The following is a 22,156-nucleotide window of genomic DNA, read 5'->3' as shown; positions in this document are numbered from 1 at the left end:
ATTTAAATTACAAAAATCTTTCCAGTCTTCCTCCTTTTAACATTCAATGAAAAAGCAACGAGCACTCAAACAAATATCCCTTAAAACCAACAACAGACTTCCTTCAGTAATGTATGTATATTGTGAAGTGGATGATGAAAATACAGATTAAAGAAGATGCAAGACTAAAGCAGATTTGTAAGAAAAAAACCCCTAAAATATTTTAAAGGAAAATCAAAAGCTGCCTAGATATGTAAGTAGTGGGGGGGGTTATGATACTAAAGTGGATATAAAGATAGAGAAAAACATAAGAATGCTCTCTTTTACTTTGTTTTCTTCAGATGAGTGAGACATTAAAACTTCTTTTCTGGCCCTATTGTAAGAAGTAAAATGCTCCAAGGAGGTTTCCTCCGCACTTTCTAGTTTTGAGGTGAGATCATGGATGGGGCAGTGGAGATGGGCAGAGTGAGCAGATCAGTGGCTACTCTTTCTCTGCCTGAATGTTTCCCTGGGTGCTAACAGTGTTCCTCTGTGCCTCAACTTGGCTATCATACCAGCAGTGTCAAGGGATTGACTTTAAACAGAACTGTGAAGGCATGAAGTTGTGCTGCTATTATCCAAATCTCCTCCTTCTCTGTGCTGCAAGTTTTGCCTGGAGTCTCACCTCATGCTTTGAATCCATTATGCTACCACAAATATCTAAAACTTGAAGCTGCTGAATCTGCTGCTATTGGTGAATCCTAGATGAGATGTTACTGTCTAAAAATGAAAACATCAATAATTTCCTTAATCATGGCAAAGTGTTTTTTCCATGTAGATATTGCTTTGAGAATAGAAGTTTCTATGAACAACATCAATCAAGGAGCTCACTCAAATGAAAAACTTACAGCCCCACTGGCAGCCACTATTGAAGATTAATGCTGATAAACACCACATTCAACATAAGACGAGATTTCTGAAAACAAACCAATTTATTGGATTCCCAGACATATGTATTTTGTAGTCAACCATTGATTACTGACTCAGCTGATTCTGCTGGTCATTCATCACATATGCTTATATAAAAGCTGAGCTATTCTCTTTCAGGACTTCATTTAATATACAGCACAATTACTTGTGAAGCAGTACAGTTCCAGCTGAAAGAAATTACCTTTGAAAGCTGCATGCTGAAGTTGCCCCGTTTACATAGCACAAGCATGATAGACATACAGATACATTTTGTGGGGATAAGTATTGCGAGTCAGAGAGGAACTGAAAGTTTTGTGCTGGATACCAGGGATGACTCTTTGTCTGAAGAGGGGGTGTAGTGTTTATGACTGTATATTTTGTTAATGAAACAATGGCAACAAATGTTAGCAAATAAGAAGGGAAAAATCTTGTCTTCAATCTCCTACCATATAGCTACAGCATACTTTCATTCTATCTACTCTTACCTACACCTCAATAATCCTGAGGGGTTGACATAAACATCAGGCCTATAAGCAAATTAATGCAAAAGAATGGATGCTAAATGGGTGAAATATTTGGGCGAGATTGGATTGTGGGAATGGCAGGATAACTTCCAAAACCATTGTCAAGCCTTTCCTCATTTTGCTTAAACAGATAAGCTTTTGTAAGCACGTCCTGACTTTACAAAGGTACTTGAAAAGGTGAGGGGCTCTATAAATTTCACACTTGGTGTTAGGCACACACTTAAGACGTGGATGAATTAAACACCATTCCTGTTACATAAAAAAGATTGGCTTGAGAATATACTTTATTATTACAAGAGCTAGGGAAGTGTAAATTGTCATTACATGCGTTATTTTCCCACATAATTCATGCTGTTGATGTGATAAGGCTTTCGTGGTTTTGTTTTGTTTTTAACCAAACCCCATTGTCTCTAGCTTTTTAAAAATAAAGGCTTCTTCTTAATGCAGGTTTTTCTTGATAATGACACTGCACATAATCCTGAAATGTGGATGTAAAGTTTAACCATTTGAAAAAATGCCCCTCATTACTATTATGATAACTAGCAGGCTTTGGTGCCTGAATTTTGTTCCTTTCATATCATAGAAAGCAAATCAGAACTTGTTGCTCCGTGTGCTAGTTTTGGCTGGGGTGAGGTTAACTTTCTTTAGTGACTAGCATGGGACTGTGTTTTGGATTTGTGTTGAAAATGGTATTGATAATAGAGGGATGTTTTTCTTATTGCTCAGCAGTGTTTGCAGAATCAAGGCCTTTTCTGATTCTTGAACTGCCATGCTGGTAAGGGGGCTGAAGGGTATGTCCCCTCTTAAGCTAAAGTTAACTTCTTTTCAGTGGCTGGTTGTCATGGTTTGACCCTGGCACAGAGGCAGTGCCCCCATGAGAATACCCTTTCCCTGGTGTCTGCTGTGAGATGTGACCAGGAATAAGCAAAGCAGGCTCCTACTTAGAAATAAAGAAAACTTTATTAACTAAACTACAAGAAAAGAAAAAAGAAAAAAAAGGAAAATGAAAACCTTACAAAAGCATTTTCCTCCTCCCCCCCACCAAATTTCCCAATGCAATACATTCCCCCAAATCACCAACTCTCAGTCCAGCACCACCCTTTAGAATACTCAGTCTTCAGTTCATGAAGAGGAGAGGAGTCCTTGTACCATAGTCTTCCCCTGGAAACACTGTTGAAACCTCGTGTGTTTCCATGTCACTCAGCACCGCCCGGAAAGTCCTTTGCTATCGTGACATCTTCCTTCCATGCCCAGTGCTCTCACCACTGTGCATGGACCAGAGCTGCTTCTAGGGCTGTCTTTCAAGGATGCCTTGTCTCACTCCAGAAAGGCACAGTCTCTCCTTCGGGACATCTGTGCCCCCCAAATTTTTCACCCCCTGGGGCCGAGGGGTACCCACAATGAACCCTCCTGGTTCTGAGGCACTTCCTCCCCCTAAATGTAGTCTCTGGGTCACAGGAAAAAAAATTGGTTCCGTCTATGGCCACACAAGAAAAGTCCAGCCAAAAGGCCACTCCATCATCTCTTCCCCCAGTCAAGAGTCTTTTGCACTTCCCTCATGGCCCATTCCTTCTTATCTCATCTCTTATCTCTCTTCTCATTCAGCTCCAGGAGGATCAGCATTTGCAAGGTTTCAATCATGAAAGAAAAGGGTTAAAAATTTCAGTCTCTGCCTGTCCCAGAGCTCCAGAACTCCCACGCTGCCGGGCACCTTCTTGCCTCACGCCCCCCTTCTCCTTCTGGGCCGGCTGCTGTCACATTCTGTCGCCGGGTCTCCCTCTCTCTCTATCTCCTGGAGGGGTGGCTGCCTGATGTCTCTTGGGGCTCCTCCACCCTTCCATCCTCAAGGGCCTCCTCACCCCCCATCTCTGTCCAGGCCCAGGCCTACCACATAGCTGCCCCTGCCCTGCCCAACAGCAGATGGGGTAGGGAGATCCGACCTCTTTCCCTCCAAGTCCCAGAGAGCTTTCCCAGGGCAGCAGCTCTGCTTTTTAACCCCTGTGTGTTCTCGGAGGCGTGTCCGAACCTCAGTTGCTACATCAGGTGCCAATATTAAATATTGGTAACCACAGCATATCCCAAAAAAGCTACTTCCGTCGTTGAAACCACGACACTGGTTCAATGCTGTGTTTTGGATACAGAATGAGAATATACTAATGTTTTGAGTTTTGCTAAGATGTGTTTATCTTAAATCTAGAACTTTTTTTTTTTTGTGTCTCATGCTGTGTCAGTGAGAAGGTACATAAAAGAAACTAGAAGGGAGCATAGCAGGGACATTTGTTCAGAGTTCCTTGAGAAGCAACCCTTAAAAACAAAGGGGCCGTATCTAGAATCACAGAAAACACTTGTATGATCAGCACTTCTGTATTATGGGTGGAAGGTTGGTTGTGCCATCTTTTTTATAAAATGTTATGACAAGGATAAAAGGAATCCAGGCAATGAAGTGTTCTTCAGGAGTTGGTACAGCTGAATATGATAGTTTAGATTCAGCAACTACAGTTTTACAATGTTACCAAAGATGAAGAAAATTTTCCTTTCTTATTTCTTATCTGGCAACTTGTTTATTATTGGGTAAATATTTTTTGGTTTTGTTTAATTGATCAAATCCTGGAGATTCTTTGATTCTGAAAAACTTCTAAGTCTTCATTAGGAAAAATATTAACCTAAATGATCCAGAAGCAGCAGGTAATCTAATTTTGTGCACAAAACAACATTTTTTTGTGCTTTCTATAACCCTCTTCTCTAATCTTCTTCTCACTCCTAATTCTCAGCAGATTTATATCAATTTGGTGTCCATCACTGGGCTTTTCTCCACAGATCTTACTCTTCTCTGTGGAGTCAGTTGGGCTACCACCTTTAATGGTGAATAAAACATTCCTTGCATTTGATTTGGATCTGTTTTCAGATTCACCAATGCTTGCTGATGATTAACTCAAGTGTTAATATACTTTAAATTCATTGTGCTAAGGCTCCTCCTCTCAGTTGACCTCTGACTGTGTTCATTAGAAGTAAGATATGGTTGTCATGAAAGAATAGTTAGCAAAGCCCACTACTCTGCTGGGAGAGACATGCACTGTGCAATGCCAGTTCAATATGGGCATTATTATTTTTCACACCAAGTATCTCGTGACTCTTTATGAAAACGGGAGTACAATCAGCATGTTGAGTCTACAGACTCAAGGAACAACATATTGAAAAAGAGCTTTCAGTTCTACTTTGAAAGTAACTAAATGCTGTAGCTTTATAATATTTTATGAATAGAAGGAAGACAATCCTCTGAGTGCAATGCAAAGGAAGTCAAAGCCCAGCAACCAGAGAGTTTTAACAAGGGACTAATTAAGCACCTTTGATCATTCTGAATATTCATAAAAGAGAATGTAAAATAAGTAGATAGAAGAACACAGTCATATGTGCTTTTGTGATTGAGATAAATTTGTCTTAAAATCATAAGTAAAAGTTGAAATTAATGGAAAATGATTGCTAGTTTGTTTAGAAGCATCATGATGAGAAAGCATGCTGTTCTGAGAACACCAAGTAAAGAAATATGTGTAACCTTTATTCTGGAATAGAAGGAAAGATATTGCTTATATTAACAGTTGCAAAACTGTTCTGTAGGAAGCAGGATGAAGCACAAATCAAGAAAGAGAGAAATAAATAGATGAGCATTATGCAAAATAAATGGGATTTCATTCTGAAAAAGTTCTGAGAACAGTAGAAATAATGATACCCATATCCACTGTTAATTAAGCCATAACAAAGAAATGGAGAATGGGAAAATGATTTTGTTATGGTCTACTAGAATTGTCATAAGAAGTGTAGGACCCTTGTCAGGATGAAGACCCTGTACAAGCTGTATTCCTTAAACATACAATCTGAGTCTTTTGTGAGTCTGGGTATAATAGCAGGGCTGGCAGCATATTGGAGGCCATCATTGCTTGCACTGAATTTTTTCTTTACAAGAGAGTGGACTTCCAGTTAAATTAACATTTGATTACATATTAAAATATAAATGTTTATCAATGGAGGACTCAATGTTTATCAATGGAGGACTCAAAGCCAATAGGAACTGCCAGTATTGCACTTGATTCCATATGGCCAGTGGAACAAGTGCCTCTATTTTGGCAACATCATAAGTGTTAATCAAGTGCTCAGTTCACTGTTGTCTTTCCATGTACAACTGGTCATTCGAGTGCAGAGTGCAAAGAACTGGGATTTAGATTCCTACAAAATGACAATGTTGCTATTTTCAGAGTCAACACTAGTGTAATGTCTACATGTGAAGGAAGCCATCATAACTGAATTGGTAATTTCTAATACCCAGCTGGTCTAAAATAGAGCATTAACTACAGTGGTGATGTTATTCCATTTACAATTGCAGAGAACTTGTACAATGATCTGTGGTTTAAAATGTAGATTCTTCTCAGAGTATATGACAGAATTTTCTATTCTATTTTACTCTTTCCTTGGTAATTGTGTAATATGTAGTAAACCTTGTTATTTTGGAAGTCTCTGCTTTCAGTTGTATTATGAAAAATTAATAATTGCTTCACTGAACTGCCGTCATACTGTCATGATGATAACACAACTGCCATTGATTACTGACATTTTGTACATAGTCTTACTCTCACTTCTCTGTACAGTCCAGGTTTCTGTTGATTTAAACTAAGCCAATTGCAGTACTGACATGGTCTTCAAAGACAGTTCCATCAGTCTCCAACTATAACAACAATAGCGTCTTTAAATTAGACTGAAGTTTTGCTTTCAAAATGGCTTTTATAGTGAAAGCATCTCTCTTTACTTCACTGCTTGTATGTTTATGACAATCTGTCTGTAATTGTGAGAGAAATAATTTAGGTTTTAAAGCTATTAGTCTCAGATGTACAATTGTATTCTAGTCTTCATTACAGAAAACACAGCAGACTAAAGAAAAGCAGACAAGGTCGTAACTGTCCAAGGAGCAGTGAGAGGAAAAGGTGATTATCCTGGCAAAAGCCCACAGGTACATTGCCTTGTTGAGTCATCTGATTGGGGAAAAGCTACATCTTTAAGGAATGCTGCTGTCCTTTTAGAGGTATTGTGTAGAGGCAAATGCCAGGGAGATTTATGTTCTTCATTCCCTGACCTGTGATAATGCATCATTAGAGCCCTCCGTGTTTTCCACCTTTGTGAACAAAGACTCATAGCGGGGACTATTATGAAAAAAGAAGAGGAGAAGCCGCAGCAGTGGCAGCAGGGGAAGCGTAGCTCAGGCACACAGAACTTCACTCAGAAGCTGAACAGAGATATCCTTTTTTTTTGCATTGCACCTTCATTTCACTTTATTCTAAGGACTACATCTCTCCTTGCTTATCTGTCCAAAGCTCAGACTCCTTGACAGAATTAGAACACAGCACAAAGACAAAACACACATCCCCCCCACTCCGCCGGTTGTCCTCCTTATTTAACCCTTCACCTTCTTAGTGGACATTAAAATAAATTTAGAGGCATAAGAAACTTATAAGGAGAGCTGAGATCACTTGTGATCCCTAGTGGGAGCTCTATTGGGTCCTCTGAAGTGCAGTGATAACAGTGAAAACTGTTTCATGGCCCTGAGTACCTTGCTTTTATCCTGACCCCAGGCAATGTTTTTATTTCTCTTGCTGAAATACAGGGCTGCTGCTCTATCTGACTGATTGGGGAATAAGTTTATATGTATGTAACCAAACCAGACGAGCATCTCCTCTTCTCTTGCCATGGATGAATATAGATTCAAGCAGTTGTAATGCTTTTCTGAGAACATTACCAAGACATTTTAATCACGGCTTACTGCACTGGTAGATTAGTACCCAAATGCAATGACCTTCTTTTTGCTGTGGACATGAACATGCCAGAAAACCAAACTGTACTATTCTTTGTCTTGATCTGATAAATTAGGATTAAATAAACCAGAGAGACAAGTGTGATGTACTTTGAAAATCTGAGTGCACCTGTTTTGTAGTGGAAAATTGGATATTCTTTTTTCTTTTCCCTCTTCACATAAAAATGCTGCTGCCTGTGTTTGTCTCTTAGGGGATGACACTATAACCTGAATTTATGGGTGGCTTCCTACATATTTTGCAATTGGAGGTTATTAAGAAACAAAAAAACAAAGAAAAATTGGTGTGCATTAGGAAGAATTATAATTATATTGATCTGACTGTTTGTTCCTCTGCTGCAGTGAGGTCTGATTACACAAATGTGCACAAGAATGTGTGTTGTAGGGGGGCAGAAGCATGGAGGAAAGAGCTACCTGAAAGCCTTGTAACCATATTTAAAAGCAAGCATTATCCTGAAGGGCTATGACCAAATGATGTGTTCTCATGCATTGTGGTTTTGGCACTTCCATTAAGGAAATGTAAACATCAGATACTTCCACACCAAACTACCTGAGATCTGTAAACACTTGGTATTAGTCTGTGTGGATGAACAGAAAGGAAGGAGGGTCTGATCCTGTAATAGAATATCAGCTTCTCACGCCAAGCATATCCAGCCCAGGTCTTTTCTCAATTTCACTTTCTCGTGGATTCAGAATGAGATGTTTTACATCATGTTGGAGTTTATGGCTGCATATATCGACAGATATAAAAGTAAGCATGCCTCTAGGCATCTCTGCCTTCTTCCATTCTTGGAAGTGGTCAGAGCAGCATCCTCCATCTTTGTGGAAAGGTGCAAGTGCATCAGTTATCCTTCTCTGCTGAGCTGGGAAAAGGTGCTGAGTTGGATATGTTTTGTCGCATTCCAACTGTTAGTAGCTGGTTTCCATCAGCAGTACTGCATTAAAAATTGAGAACCTCTGTCATCATTATTTGAGAGCTGCAACACAATGCTTACTTTCCGTGTTGAGGGGAGTCTATTTCCACATGTGCAAATAAGCAGTTGGTGTCAGAGACAGTGGTGTGCTCTGCACACACTCTCAGTCAGAATTCAAATAGGGATCACTGTGATCCAAGAAGAAATAACTTTACATGATAAGCAAAGAAGGAAGCCTCTATCTCTTTGAGCTTTTCTGAGTGTTTCCTAAGATAATTTCGCCTGTTGATTACTCTTTGAGTGCTTGTGGTGGTGTGGAAAAGAAATATTTCAAAGCAAACAAGAGAAACAACCAAGAAACATAAAAAGGTGAGGCAGAACAGATGTTTTGCTGAAGCATGGTTGTATAACATTGGCATAAAAAAGAAAGTGTTTTATTTCTTTTGTGTCCTGAGAGGCATGTAATAAAATTAATTTTATTACTACCTAGTGTGTTCATCAGGTGGCTGGATAAAAAAGTAAATATATTTTTATAATGGTTATAAACTGTTTTATGATATCTTAATCATGTATTGTCAAAATTGAGATTGTACAGAAGGTTTTGATGCATAAGACCAGTGCAAAGCAAGAAAGATTGCAGTTTGTGCAGTTTCGTTATGTTTTTAAACTCCATGAAAGCAGCTCTGCAAGTAGAAAGCTGTGGCTGAGTACAAAAGTATATATTTTATACAATTCATTTTATGAAATGGCAACTGTAATTCCAGCACTTCATTATTACATCCTCGAGTCATCTAAGTGCTTAAGCATCAGGCTAGGTTTAAGTCCCCCTGAGATAACTTGCTGCGGAAAGTTAGTCATAGTTAAATCTGTGGCTCAGTTCAGCTCTGCTCCAGTGAATTCCCTAATACTCCTGGCATGTGGGTGTCTGCTAAAGCTCTGCCTATGCAGCCAGATGCTCCTGTGGAGAGTGTTCCCCAAGTCAGTGACGTTTTAGAGACCTGGCCAGGCAGAGCTCTAATAATATTACATGCTAAAGCACTAAATATACCAGGGCTTTGATTGCTTTTTATCTTCCACTGATAGATCTGCTGTGCAGGTAGCAATGAGGGAAAATATCTTAGATGGAATGCTAACTAAGCATGCTGAATTGTTGGGAAACAGAAGCATTTAAATTATCTGAAGCTCCTGATGTCCAGTGTTGCCAGTCAAAGTTCGACATCATTTGAGCCTTAGATGAACCTTCCTAACATGTCAAGTGATTTGGAATCTATTCTCATATCTGTTGAGGACTTCACAATTTCAAAACCTTTGATAGATGGTTATTTTCCTTCTCTCCTAAAAGATCTACCTTCAGACAATAAGCCATTTCAAGAGAGGGTGACAAAGAAAAATGAAATCTTACATTCATTAGAAGTTAAGTAAGTAGTAATCCCTGGTGTCCTTGACCTTCACAATTAGTAAGAATGATAATAATAAATTATAATTATTAATAAAGAGGCATTAGCAATAAATAATATAAAAATGCTTTCTTAAACTGCATTTCAGATGTATACTTAGCAGCCCTCTGGAGGTGCAACATTCTTTTTCATTTTATAAGTGTGAAAGCCAAAGTAAGATTACAGATTTGCAATAACATTTTACTGATATGTTTCTACATAGAATTACATTACATGATGAAGCCAAGAAATGACACTTATGACCAGATGACTTATGTAGGATATCACAGGGAAAAAACGAAGAGATTTGTGAAAACAGAAGCCTGTCCTGAGTTTTACACTCAGTAGGTGCATCATCTTGTAGCAATGCTTTATTTATCTGTAAATATTGCTGTGGTGAAAACAGCCAAAAATGTGTGGCAAACCTGCTATTGTTCCTAGCAAAGCACTTGGATGACTGAAGCTTCTATGACATATCTTTTTTTTATAAAAGTCCTTGGTTTTGATCAGTTTCTTGAAATATGCATTCTTTGGGTACACACATATATTTTTTCTGTAATTTAAACTGCTATTATTACTGCATTACCTCTTTATGCAGCGCAGGAGGAAGATGGCAGGAACAAAATAACACAGGAGAAAAGTGCAAGCACCACAGTGTGCTAGTGATACAGGTGACAGGTGGGAAGCAGAAATGAAGCTTTTCATCTGACAGCTTCAGGGTTATGCAACTGTTTTAGGAAGGAGATAATTGAAATACATGGCAAAAGTAAGTGGAACATTACCTGGAGAAGAAAATTTGAATATCACTAAGTCAAAGGAAGTGAATATATTATTTCTGAGGAGAGATGGAGTAAATGGAGACAAGGCAGATTAATGAGAACATGACCATTGTGCCAGAAGAACAAAAGAGATACAGATGCAGAGGGCTTGCATCACACACCGATAATCAATTTCTGTGTTTATAGCGTCAAACCCAAAATATTGCTACTTTGTAGATGTGAATGCTCAGGGTATCCTCTACTGGTGAAACTTTATGTAAGGTAGCTTTAACATGTACACAAATCTCAAACCACTCAGGGCCCTGTGAACCTGACTGGAACCAGTAAATGCTTTTATTAACAATGGGAGGTGTGGGATACAGGGTCAGGAGTAAATTACATTCACCCCTTAGAAGCACAGTTGTTGATTGCATGCATGGGTAAACCTTGGTGCTCTTTCAAACCTTGATGCTGATGTGTCCACATTTCAGAGCTTTTTAATGTGGAAACAATTTGGAAAAATAGGCAAGGATCTTTACCTAGTTACTTCATTAAATAATAATGGAGTGTAGATGGTGTCCCAGTAATTTGCCATTCGGTTGCAAGATATCCTCCCACATGTCATAACTTCTCATGCTCAGAAGTCAAATGAGTTTTCCAACATCATACACTAGGATGATAGTGGATCCAGGAATCTGCATTCATTGCTCCAATGGAAATAAAACTTTGTCCTGGTGCAGTGCTAGAAAGTTTTGCAAAAGTGGGATACATGTTAAAACTCCTTTAAGTGGTGTGAAGTCCCCCTCCTCGTTCATGCAGTTCTAGAATTAAAAAATCATATCTATGTAGTCAGACTTCAGAAAACAGTGCTCCAAGAGCTCCTCCTGTAAATCTTGACATTAAACCAGTCTCAGCATTGTCTCGCCACTTGAATCATTTATTTAAGCGGTGATAATAAAAGGTGTCAGCAATTCAGTTGTAAGCTCTTGAAGATTTCTGTGCGCATTGACCTTTAAGTGTTTGCATCTTGACAGGTGAGCCGTTCCTAACGTCTCCTGTGAGATATGGCCAGGGCAAGGGGTCAGGCACGCTAATGATAAAATTACCATTTACCTTTTACCTCACCAGCCTCAGTGCCTGACATTATAAATGTAGGTAACCTTTCACCTGAAGGCCTTCTTTCTTCTGCAGTGCTAGGGATTATGAAGAAATTAATGTGCTCACAGTGGCAGAAGAGGCATAAGTCATGAAAAAAAAGTGCTTTTCGTGATTCTTTCCCTTTAATTTTCTTGGTTTTTTTTAAACCAAAATATTGTTTTTGGGAAAAGTATGAAGAGTTTTGTCCTGTTTTATCTCCTTAAGATGGTTATCTGGCTATTTCTATTTTCTATAACTAGATTTTCTATATCTAGCATTCCTAATCTAGTCGAGATTATTCTGTTCTTTCTTATTAAGATGAAAGCACTATTTATTAATTGATTAATGCAAATGATATCACAGCGGTCAATAAGGATTCTTTCAGGGATAAGTGACCACATTAATGAGACTGTGTGATGACCTTCATTGTTTGCCATAGCCCAAGAGAGTCAACGCGTTCAACGTTTATATCCTGATCCAGGTTTTCCTGAGCCTTGCCAATTTTCTGACTTGAGTCAAAATTCCTCTCCCAAAGGCACCACCATTCAATCAGTGGTAATGGGTACACGATGACAGCTTTGGAGGTGTCAGTGTGACTCTGAAGATTTCCCAAAGACTGCTGTTCTCCCACCCACCTATGAAGTGCCTGATTGCTCACAATTAAGCACTTAGACATTTGTAATTAACAAGAGTGGTGTGTATTTACTTCTCCACATATAAAATATTTCTCATTTGTAAAATCCATGCATGTTGTGGATAGGACAACTATCATGCCTAGGAGAAAAATTAAAGATGATGCTAGGTGCAGAACCTGCATTTTTTTGGCTATTCATGGGCAGATGATTCATATCCTCATTTGAAATATGTATTCTTCTTGCCAGAGCTAAAGCATATAAGAGTGGAAAACATATGAAGAGACAGACACAGAAAATAAGATTCAGTTCATTTCACTGATCAAGAACCAAATTATCACAAGCTTTAGTAGAATTACCTCCCAGAAGAACAGCCCCTTTCTGATAAATGCAGTCATGTAACCACTAGGGCATAAATCGTGCAAATTGAAGACTATAGTTCAAATATATATCTTTATATTAAGTTTAGTGAAATTTGGTATTGTGTGAACATTATTCATGTCTATGAATTTCAAGCACAAATCTTGTTGCATTTTATTTGTGTTATAAGGAGATACATTTTGCAAAAGTTTCATTCAGTGAATATCAACCTTTATGAAATTGTGCTCTGGGAAGTCTATAAAAATTGTTGCATCTCCCACACAAAACCTGAACAGACCTAATTCTATCTATTTGTGTACACATAGAGTTCAAGCATCTCATAAATGAAAGGTACAACTTTATTTCTGTTTGAAGCTGGCAGAGTAAGTGAAAGGATTGGCTAGCACATATTGAAAGGACAGTCAGGTTGCAAGCTGTAAAAGAAAAAAAACCCACAGAAGAATTATTGTCCCTTCTGGAAAAGTACATAGGTCTCCTCTCACATTAGCCTGCACTGCTTCGGCCATCAGGGAGTTTGTGAAGTGGTGAAGCAGGACGGAAAGCACAGGAAAAGCCTTCCTCTGGGAAGCTTGTACTCAAATCAAATGTGTTGAAAGGACACAGACAGGGATGTCATTCGGGCTGGATAGCCTGACAGAGTTATTTCCAGGCTTATCAGATCATGTTCCACTTGTCTGAATACTCTTGTTTTACTTCTGTGCATCAACACAAACTCAGCCCCCAGCACCAAAACCAGATTCATTTCCACAGTACAAAGGGCTTAACTGTGCTTTTCAGCAGGTTTTCTCCTCCTACCCCTCTGCCCCTCTTTCTCCTGGGGTGGATTGCTGCTCCTACATTCAAATTCTGCATTTACTGCGGAGTAACTACTTCCTAATTACAGCTTAGACCGTGGAGTACACGCAGTGCCATACAGAGATGTAGGAACTTTCATAACAGTGTGAAAGATGGCAGAGACTCCACAGGTGTAACAGAAGTTGCTGGTAACATTTGTAAATGGGTTTTATAGGTTATTACATAGTCCATCCACTGATCCATTTCTCTGGGACTGGGATTAGTATTCCATGCTTCTGCAAAGTTCCAAGTGCGTGGTATTAAATCTGTTGAGGAGTAAAAAGAATCCTGCCAGTAAATATTTCTTTCCTCTTCTCTACACTCCAGCACTTTGAAGGACCAGTACAGGCCAGGCTCATGCAGTTGAGTTGCTGCCAGTCAGTTGCTGATTCTGAGTTAGGAAACAGGAGTGTGACCACTTAAAGGGCAGATTCCTACATTGACAGAGAACACACACTTAGCCCTCACAAAACCTGCAGTGTTTCTCAGCATGGACTAACATGATCTTTCCAATATCATGCCAGTAAAATCCCTCAAATACTGGATTATACTCTTTCTCATCCGCTTTGTATTCATTGAATACGTATGATGCTAGCTGGCTTGAAGGAATCTTTCATTTGATTTCCCAGGGGATATCCACTGAAGGTTTGATCCTGCAATACATTGAATAGGCTGAGCATTTAAGGAAGCCAGAGGAATTTGAGAATGTAAAGCTATCTGCTGGCTGAAGACATGAAGAGATGTGTTGCACTAGTTATGTTGTGCTCAATGTCATGAAAAATATTTCAAGGCAAGAAGAAATAGGAACACTTAAAAAAACAAACAAACAAACAAAAAATCTAATAAGAAGAATACTTCCTGGAGACCTGGAGGGAGAAGAAAATTGTACCAGATGCACCACATTCCTGAATCTGCAAGGAGGATTTGGTTTCATGGCAAGGACAAGGTCAGATCAGAAGACCTCCTATGTTACCACTACCTGCACCACTAACACCTAATAAGTCCAACAGGAAATATATTTTGCAGATTGGCTGGAAAACTAAGATGAAAAGACACATTTAAAATACAGATGTTTTCATCTGTGCATCTGTGTATTGATTCTTGAATCTTTCAAAGCCACATGAATCATGTGACAAAAAGGCAAAAATGTGACATACCAGTTTAGGAATGAAAGAAAAGGGAAGTGACTTTTCCCCAGAAAGGTCTATTTCAAAATATTTCTGAAAATCAATCAACAGTCAAATAAGTCTAGTGAAGAATTGAGCACTCCTTCAGGGACTACAGGATGTAATACTTTTTTTTAAAATTTTTATTATAGAAAATATAGTTTGCTAATATAAAAAATAAGTGGATATGTATTTTCATATTTCAAAAAGGAATTCTGTTTTTCCAGTAAAATAAAAGTGGTTGCAGTGCTGATAGGAAACTTCTAATTTAGCAACTTACTTACAATTTTGCAACCCTTTGAAATATATTCAATATTTCAAATGAAAAATGCATATTTCATGTGTTCACTTTCTAGATTCCTCATAATGGAAAACGTTTAATCAGGGGATGGGTTAAATTTCTTATTTATGGTGTGGCATGTGGTACAAATATTTCCCCAATGCAAAATAAGTGTGTGTGTATTTGTCGGTGTACACAAATACACAAATACTTAAATAGGAATGCAGGTATAATGTACATACAGGTGAGCATGTGGGAGTGCACATCCTTAGCAGCAACACAAAGAACCAATGCATATTGCAGCTAAATGCAGTTGGTAATTTCCCAGGTAAGATCAAGACCTGGAAAGAAACTCTGTGCAGGGCTGGCAATCCTCTGGGAAAAAAGCCAGAAGAGTTGATACTTAAAAGGTTTATTCATTGTTTCTTTCTGCTCTGAAAATGCTGAATGGGAAACTCAGGTGCAGCATCTCCAAAACCTGTGCTGAGAGCACTCCTGCCTGCCAGTGAGGAATGTGAAGGGAAGAGACCTTCAGCTTTCATGCAGATCCTGCTCCTTCACCAGCCTTTCTGCAGCTACTGGGAAGAAAGATGTGGAGATCCTGTGGCTGTGATATCTGGGGGCAGAATTCTTTTACTAGCCAGGTGAAAATCCTTTTCTTTTAATGAGAAAACCTGTAGAACAGCTGAAATCCCACAGGTTTTTAGTCTTCATAGTTATCTTCTCATGCATTTCCGCTGAAGAATGCAGTGGGGGCCAGAGCTACCTGTGAGGACATAGTGCTGCTACCTCTTATTAGACATTTCCATTTCTTCCAGCCTGAACGCTTTCCCATACCTTATTAGATTCATTAATGTGTGATTATAATACTGCAGTTGTACTTTGATGGTTTTAGGATGTCTGAGACTGGAAGGGAATGGGATGACATTTCTAGTATAATTTGTTCTGCATAAAACCTGTTCCTATCAATACTGAAGTTCATTCTCTATTTGTGAAGCTACTGGACCAAATCAGCTCATGCCAACAGGCACACTTTGCTGACAGCTCAAGAAGCTTTGCCAGTTGACACCAGCTAAGAACTTGGCTCCTCAGTTTGAGGGAAGGAGGGACAAAGTTTAAATAAGTGTTAGTGTAAGTGTCAGATTGCATTTCCATTTCCATCAGATCAAGTCCAGAGTAAATTCATTTAAAGCAAGGGATTTTTTTTCTATTTTCTTTGGTGTAACAGAAGAGAGTTTGTCCCTGAGAATTTATGTCTTCAAAAATCTCAGTGAGGCAGAAAAAAACACTTTTTAGCCAGTCTCTGAGAGGCTGATGAAACCCAGAGCAACACACTGATCTGTAAAGTACCTCATTTAAGGAATTTACACACACATATGTGTACATGTATATGTGTATGTGTACACACAAATACACAATTTAACTGAAAAAAACCCCTAACCCTGAGCAAAAGAAAAATCCGCAGGACTAGATACAGTACCCTTTAAGTACAGAGCTGTTTAAAATATCAATCTCCTTATTGTAATTTGATGTGTGAAATTCAGGCACACATTTACAATTCAGATCCTATTCCTTAGGGATTCCCATTTAGGGCCTGTTCGTATGATTTATTTAGTGCCTTTCTTCACTTACTTACGCTTGAGATCGTTAGGTATAATGCACATATATGCACAGGGATAAAATGTTTATCATCATTACTTCAATGAAGTCATTTGCCATCCTTGACACCCTCTAATGTCCCAAGTGCTTCAACCCACTGGCTCATTTGCCCAGCTTTGCTCTCTCTTCACTTTTTCATCTCAAATTCTCAATGTGTCCCCTTCATCAATCACATATGTTTAGCGGGTAGCAGGAGGAAAGACAGCAGAATAATTATCTAAATATAATAAAAGAAGGTCCCCTTTGTGATTCAGAAGGGACATGGATGGGGGAAGGGGAACAGAGGAATCAGGAGGTTGGATTTCACACTTCTCTGTAAACATTAACATTTAATGGAGACCAAAAGAACCACTGGAAGTTATCATGGCCTCAAGTCTGTGTTCCACAGCTAACCTGAGGGCTTGGTCCCACCCAAGTGTCCTCTTTCTGCTCTGCCTCTCATTGCCCCAGGTTGCCAGCATTTCACCACCTCTGATGGTTGCAGTCAGGAACCACTTTGATTGTACGCTTTTGGATATATTTTTCAAAAAACCAGGATCCAAATCACTATGCCCTGACTACATTCAGCTAATTGGCCCTTGCTTTCGATGACATCCGTGGTGTGGGGATGAGCAAATTGAAGATGAAAGGGTGGGCTGGGGTGGGGGCAGGGGGAAGTTAGTATGGCCTGGGGCACAATGTCTGCACAACTGGGGAGAGGCAAGAGAGTGTGGGGTCCCCAGGTGGCTGTGTGCAAGGTGACTTTTTCACTTTGAAATAAGATTGGTCTCACATTTCTCTGCCTCCCTGGTACAGGCACCAGCTGCAACGAGGTGTTTCTCCATGATGTGAAGGAAGGACTATACACAAAGCCTTGCAGAGTCTAGTGCTGGGGAGACAGATCCTCGAGATGTTCATGCTCAGGAAAATGCAGGTTTTTAGTGGTGTTTCAGAGCTCAGTAAAATAGCGGTTGCCAATATGTGCCAGAGTTTGAACAAATTAAAACAGAAATTTCTCATGTAGACCACAAAACCAACACAAACTTTGAAACAATCAAACAATTCAAGATGGGAATGAACAACTATTTATCTACTTATTTTTCTCAGTAAGGCCATGCAGGGCTTTGATCATTTACTCAAGCTCAAAATTCAATCAGAATGACAATTACGCGAAAGAAAACTCAGGGTTTCTGAATGCTACCTGACACTTTAAAGCAATACACAAATAGCTAGTCATAGCAAAAGCTTTATCTTCCCCTCAGTTCACCCTTCTCCCTTTCCCTAAAAATGAAGGACTTTGCTATGCCCTTAGGTGGTGGATCTGACATAATCATGGAAACACTTCAGAGAGATTGCATGTGGTCTTCATAGGAAACACAGCAGCAGTGGTTACCTCTAATTACAAAAGGAAATTCTGCCCTTGGACATATCTACTGCATCAGCTGGTAGAGGCAAATGTCCTACCAGGGAATTACCAATCCCTTTTTTTCATAGCAATAGGGAAAGAAATGGAATATGAACTACTGGTACTGAGAAAGGGGTTAAAAACTAGACCTCTAGAGAAAATGAAAGGTTCTTGACTTGCCTTTTTTTTAAGGGCCTGTATATAAACTGGGATACTTATAATCTAGTCCAATTTAAAGTATGTGAGCTAGAGGTCATATATGGTCACTAGAGTCCCCATGGACTTCTCCAATCTTTTTGTCTCCACAACATTCGATAGCAATAAGTTCCACTGTTTAAAGAGGCAGTGTGTGAAAAGAAAATAATGGACTTTTCTGGATCTTTGATAGAGATTTGTCATTTTTGCTACCTGAAAGTGCAAAGCGTGCAGTTTTTCTTAGCCATTTTTCATGCCATATCTTAGCACATCAAAACCAAAGTCGAAGAGCAAGTCTTTCACAGCTCCTTCTCAGAATTATGTGTTGGCACCTTTTTCAGCTTTTCAGAAATGGTCACTTCCAGGCTAACAAACATTTAACATTCACTCAATCACTTTTCCTGCTAAGTGGTTTGGTCTATTTTCTTCTCCTTTCAGGGCCTTCAGGAGGAGATTAGAAAGATAATGCTTGAAGATTATGAAAGAGATAGCAGAGTTTATCACAGCTGTTTTGACCCTTGCACATTCTGAAACATAGTTTGAGCCAAAACCTTAGCAAGTGTTTTTAAATTTTTTTTTCTGACCTGGAGTATAAAAACAGTGCACAGTGGCACAAAAATGTTTTATAAACATTTATGGAGAAAAAGGCGGAAAGTAAATTCCTCCAAAGGGGAAATGAATCAATGTTCTTTCCAGGGGAATGGAGAGAAATGTAAAATCATAGAGGCAGAATACTTATCTATGGCTATTTTCATCAATACTTTATAAAGGAATACTTGGAATGATTTAAGCACTTATCTTTATGTTCACCATGAAATTTGCTATCTTGGATTACCTGTCAGAACTGGTAAACACCAAATAAATAAAGAAAACCAATCAAAACCCATTCAGAATGCTACTCATGTCCTTCTAGAAATAGAAGGAATTTACAAATGTTGTCTGTTTTGGTTTTTACCTAATGCAAAATTCCCATCCTAAAGCATTTCTGTATTTTCAAACTGGGCCTTTCAGTTCATGGCACCTGATCTGTATTTTTGACTCTCCTGAATGCTTTTCCAAAAACAAGTAGCATGTGTCCAATGTACTGAAATCATACAAGACCCTGACTCACACTTCCTCCATGTCAGACCCAGCTCTTCAGGGTGAAATGTGCTGTGTAAATAAGAGGTAGAGGAGCAGGAACAGCTTCTTGTTTAAAGACTAGGATGCTCTATCTGCTTTCCTAGGCTGGCTTGATTCTATCCTATTGGTGTAAAGCTGATACCATGTCCCTGAAAAGAGAGGTGTTCTGTATGATATACATAGAATTATCTTTAATTATTGGCTTTGCCAGCAAGTGTGGCTTTCATTTATCTACCTAATTTATGTAACCAGGGCCAGCTTTAGACACAGGCACAACTAATGTTTGCGGAGTCTGCTAAAACAACAGGAGCAGATTCCTTCTTGCAACGATGCTTACCAGGCAGGGCCAGAGCCTGGGCAATTCTGCTGTCCTGGGCTCCAGCTGAGCCATGGGAGAGCTGGCAGAGCACAGAGAAGTGCTGATGGAGGTTCTGGCATTGCTGGGGCCATTACTGTGTCTCTCTGCAGAGCAGCAGGCAAAGCTTTCTTTGTACCTGAGGTTCTGGCTGGGACCTGGCTTTCCAGACCTTTCCTTTCCAGGGCAGAAATTTTATGCCCTAGACCCTTCTGTCTTGAAGAAACATAATTTATTTCCACCAGTGCTGCATAGGGGGGCATCTTGAATTAGCTCTGCTAACTCAATTTCAGGCAAGATGCTCCACACCTCAGAAATTTTGCAGTCCAAACACAGGAAGTTACATAGTCAGCAATTCCAGACATGCCACTGTTGAACAGTTTTCCCCGCTCCACATTGTCATAGTATCTTTACACTGTCTTAACATCACATTTCGAAAGTGGCAGGATATTTTCCTTCCAAAAATGTTCCTTCCCCATGGTCAGTGAAATCTGGCTCTGTGGTATTCAGAAGTTATAGCAATAAAACTCCTCTTTTCTGACCTGCCAAAAGAAAAAATTCAGCCTTGCAGGGCTCCTGGCTGAATCAGGATGTTAATGAGTAGGGAAACAGCAGTGAAGATGATGGCTAACCAATCAATAATGACTGAATTACAGTTTAAAAACTGGATGTGTTAGATAGTTATTAACAGTGTAATTATTCATAAATGTGCCTAATTATTCATAATTATTCAGAAACCTTATTACTTCCCTGATTGTCATAAGTGATCTCCGAGGCCAATTATTATTTGATTATGGCCACAGGACTCTATGTTGGTATTACTCCTTTTGTCCTAGAAAAGTACAGAGAAAGCTGGTGAAGTGAAACTCGTGGAGCTCTATCTGTATTGAGGAGTCCTTTAAGAACAAGAAGCCTGTGATTTGAAAGCCTCTGTTGTGTTTCCTCTTAGCTCTTTATTCAGATTTCCTTCATTCCTTTATTACAGAAGCTGCTGCTGCCTAATTAGGGTTTTCTTGTTGTAATTGCTGCATTTGATATCTTAATAGTGTTACAGTGAGTGTGAGGGAGGAAGGGGGAAAGGGGCAGAGGGACTATCAATGCATGTGTTTGTGGAGAAACCAAAAGCTCCCCAGGCTGTATGACTAAGCCAGAAAGGCCCAGGAGCCAAATCCCAGCTAGCTCAGGTATCCTGTAACTCAGCAGGGAGCTCTGTCATATGCAGCTGGGGTAATTTCTAGCCCCTGACAATAAGAATGACAGTGCCTTTCCCTTTAAACAAACAGCTGTGCTTGATTAGTCATTTCCACAAAAACAGGTGAGAAAATTGTATTTTACATTTGCTTACATTTGAGTCACAGGAATGTAAACTCAAACCTAACTGCAGCCTTGGTTAAGTGCTGAACCAGATGCATCCAGGGTGTTGATGCAATGAGACCTCATCATCAGAAAATCTGGGATTTTTGTCAGAAGACACTTCGCTAATCAAACAGGACCATCAGCTCCTTTCCACTCTCTTTCCTTCCCTGAAAACATTAGAGCCATTATATTGTGGGGCGGCATCAGTCATGTTAAATTAGCATATAGATGAGTTCTGGGGGTAGGAAGGAGGGGGAGATAGGTTATGATAACCTGATGCTGTAATGCAGAAATCTTTTGGCTTATATACCAGGCCCCACAGTGCCCTGAGCTTGCTGCACAGGGGAAATGCGGTTTCCCAACTGAGTTGCAACCAGCTTCTATTGTGTGATTTTACTGACAGTGTTTAATAAGAAAACACACACCCAAGCACTGAAGAATCATGAACCAGGCTCCACAGAATCATCCAATTGTCTTAAAAATCACAAGATTCAAAACCCGATAAGTTGGGTTTTTTGTTGTTTGTTTGTTTCTTTCTTTTTTGCCTTTTGTTTTCTATCTTCTCTTACTGGGTGAGAAGGGCTGGAAATCTCTTTGCACTGACAGCCAAGATTGTCCTTCTAATAACTTGAAGGGGAAGTAAAGAAAAACATTAGACACTGCAAGTGCTATAATATCCATTAGTGGCTCACAACCACTATGGTGTGAAAAGAAGGGCTGCCCAGCTGAGTGGTCATTTTAGCAACTTTGATCCAAAATATTCATGTCATAGCAGAGGGTTCAATGGGAAGAATTATGGTTCCTCTAAGTCTTCCCCATCTCAATATCACAAAGTCTGCACCCAGATGCTGTCATGCAGGTATATTTGAGTACTGTCCTCACTTCAGGAGACAAGGGCAGATTCTGGTTGTGGTTACAGCTCTGTACCCCTGGAGCTGTTTCACAGATGGCAGTGGAATCTGGGAATGAGATCCCTGTTGTCTGATGGTATTCTCACAGTTAAATATATGATGGAAAATAATTTCATGCTGAGAGAGCGCTACCAAACGTAAGAAATGTAATAGTTCAGTAGAGGCTGAAATGTATATATACATAGCTCTGGGTTTCTTAAAATCACCTGGAAAGTTTAACAGGGGCATTTCTTTTGTTTTGTCAGACTATGTGGTATAAACAGTCAAATACTAGTAACCCTCTTGTTCTGCAGCATTCTCTAGAATTTCTGTGATAGGGAATAAAACCATT

Source organism: Zonotrichia albicollis, chromosome 1, assembly GCF_047830755.1.
Source record: "Zonotrichia albicollis isolate bZonAlb1 chromosome 1, bZonAlb1.hap1, whole genome shotgun sequence".
Classification (NCBI taxonomy): domain Eukaryota; kingdom Metazoa; phylum Chordata; class Aves; order Passeriformes; family Passerellidae; genus Zonotrichia; species Zonotrichia albicollis.
This window is presented reverse-complemented; position numbering follows the sequence as displayed.